The sequence below is a fragment of the Nelumbo nucifera genome, chromosome 3 (genome assembly GCF_055504915.1).
Source record: "Nelumbo nucifera cultivar China Antique chromosome 3, China Antique-T2T, whole genome shotgun sequence".
In the NCBI taxonomy this organism is placed as follows: Eukaryota; Viridiplantae; Streptophyta; class Magnoliopsida; order Proteales; family Nelumbonaceae; genus Nelumbo; species Nelumbo nucifera.
Window position 1 is genome coordinate 61,247,134 of NC_142651.1, and position 3,018 is coordinate 61,250,151.

The following is a 3,018-nucleotide window of genomic DNA, read 5'->3' on the forward strand; positions in this document are numbered from 1 at the left end:
AAAGACCCAAAAAAACCCCAACACATCAAGTTTCATGACCTAATTCTCTCGTTTGATTGTTAAACTATAAAGATTTCATTCAAATGTTCCAGATTAAATTGTCACTTCATTTGTTCTAACTTGAAACATCAAAAGGGCGATGACTGATGTCAGATCCATACTTAACCTATTAAACACTTATACCAATAAAATTAGGCCTAGTATATTTAAAAATCCTAAAATCCCAAAGATATCCCTACTTAAAACCAATAAAAGACAAAATTATTGTTATGGGTGATTTAAATTTACATTTTATGCCACTAACCCCAAATACGATATTGCAATGGTAGGCATGCCCCAAAACCTCAATTGACACACAAAACCTGTGAAAATCAACCATAAATCAAGGATAATCCTTTCACCAAAAAGGAAAAGTCAACTAAGCCCCATTTTCTTTGAAAAATCTTTACCTTTTACTTAAAAAAGTTGTCTTGAAGCCCAAACTCTTTGATTGGGCAAATTTCAGACATGTTCCTTTCTTTTCTCTATAAAAAGTGGCCAACTCAATCTATAGAAGTAGACTTGAGAAGAGAGGAAAAAGGGGGAGAGGCCTGAGAAGCATATCTTGCCTCTATAAAACCCTCATTTACTTAAAATCCCCAAGCATGTGAACCTTAAACTTTGAATTTGCCCCTCTGCTCTCAGGCTGAAGATTTGCAACCAGAAGTACTCTCTAACTCAATAGCCTATTCAGGTTTCATTCTAACTCATTCTAACTACTAGAAAACCTTTTCCATGGTTCCACACAAGAGGTAAGCCTCTCACTCCTTTTTTAGCTCGAGTTTATAATTTCTGGTTTGTTTGAAGTTCCGAGACCATGGAGAACTTGCATTATCAAATTCTCCTAGACTGAGAAAAAGAGGTAAAGAGGTGAGATACTTGGGGAAATTAGTATCTAAGGCCTAATTACATCACCTCAAAGGTAACCTATTGCTTTTTCATTAGAAATTGAACCTAAACCATTCCTGTATTGGGCTACTAGAGTAGCTTGAAGAGATGAGTGCTTAACACCTGCGCTCTCACAATCCTTTGAATTGAAAATCTCTTAGTTAAGTGCATTTCCTGGTAGAGAACGGAATCACTATCAAAGAAGATATATCAATTTTTAAAGCTAGAAACAAAGGTCCATTTGCTCAAAAAAATGGGTGGCAACTCCATCTTTTTGAGCTGGTAATGAGCTTGTCGAAGCTTACAACTGGCAACTCCACTAGGAACAATAATTAATACCTTTACTAGGAGTTGTTTAGGCCTAATTTTGCACCTAAGTATTGTGAGTGATTAAAGTTAAAACTTCAAGAGTTAAAGTTGTTGGTTTTACAATTTGGAATCGCATAAGAGGTATCTCAAAGAGGCTTGGCACGATAAGCCCTCTCAACTTAGCTAGAAATTGTATTTTAGCAATGCTCAATGCAATAGACACCCCAATGTAGATTGAAACCACAACTTGGCGATACACAACGCAGCACGCTTTACCTCTATCCTACTTGTAATTGCACCCTAAGTCCCCATTGTAGCTACAATCACACCCAAAATCGCACCTTAGTCAAAATCACACTCAAAACCACACCTTAGTCAAAATCGCACCTAAAATATTACCCAAAACTGCACCTCACCCAAAATCACATATTAGACCTTGCAACCGAAAATTGTACCTTAGTTCAGCTCCATTGCAACACAATTAGTCAAAATCACACCTTATTTTAGCTTCATCGCAACCCAAGTGCAACCATCATGGAAATTTATAAAAGCAGTCAATTCTACTGCCAAGAAAGGAGTTGTTGCAGTTGGACAACCTTATATTTGAATTGTAGGAAATGAAGAAGCAAATGAAGTCTCCTCTCAGGGTCCCTCTACCTTCATACAAGAGGAATAGAAGAATTTTAAAAAGTTTGTTGCAGGTCAAAGTTCATATAAGAATACATGTTCCAAGATTGTTCCCTCTATATATGGACATGAAGAAAGATGTTGCATGTCTTTTATTTGGAGAATCAAGGAATGAATTACCAGATGGTGTACAACCAAGTGATGAAATCAATGTCTTATTGTTAGGGGACTCGTTTACTACCAAACCACAATTTCTTAAGTTTGTTGAGAACACATCGATTTGAGTTGTTTATACTTTAGGGAAAAGCTCATCTACTACTGGTCATATAGCTTTTGTGAATTGCGATTCGTGATAGAAGCTCACATGGATTTTATCTTGAAGGTGAAACCATAATTTTGACAAATGGTGGAGTTTGTCTGTATTGATGAATTTGAGAAAATGAGGTTTGAAGTCAAGTTTGCCACTCACGAGGCAGTGGAACCACATCCATTGCCAAAGCTGCCAACCCTATGCTTGCAACTGCTAACCCTCCGTCAAGATGTTATGATAATCTAAAAACTACACTGAATAACATTGATTTGTAGACAACAATTCTTTTCAAGTTCAATCTTATTTTAACTATGAAACATGTTAAGATGTATAGTAAGGATAAACTTATAGCTAGCCATATTATAAAGTCCATGTCTCACAATCAGTATTTGATTAGAAATTAAATTCAATGGGTATTTGATTGATAAATTTAAAGTTTAAAATTTCACAATGTATAGGCCTACGCGTTTTGTTTTAGGAGAGATCTTATACATGGAACATATAGGATTTCATAGTTTCATACTTTTCAATCGTATAAGACCAATACACACATTGTATCAACTGAGTTTAATTTTCCTCTCTTTTTACTTTTTAAATTCAAATTTAATATTTTTTATAAAACAAAAAAATTTAGTTTAATTTATCTCTTTTCTCTCTCATTTATATCACTTTTAATTAAACCTTTAGATTTGAGACATTGTTAAATGCTAATATTATTTAGTTAAATGCTTATGAGTTACCTTTAATTAAGGCATTTAAGACATCACTAAATTCTAGTTAAGTCAAATAACTTGTTAAAATCATAATTTGAAGGTAAGAAGTTTCAAACCCTAGTTATTTATTTA

At 34.3% G+C, this 3,018-nt stretch overlaps 1 pseudogene; it reads left to right on the forward strand.

Moving 5' to 3' along the window:
• Positions 1-774: 774 nt before the first annotated feature.
• LOC148801257 (DNA replication licensing factor MCM5 pseudogene) lies at positions 775-2,577 on the forward strand (annotated as a pseudogene).
• The last annotated feature ends 441 nt before the right edge of the window (positions 2,578-3,018 follow it).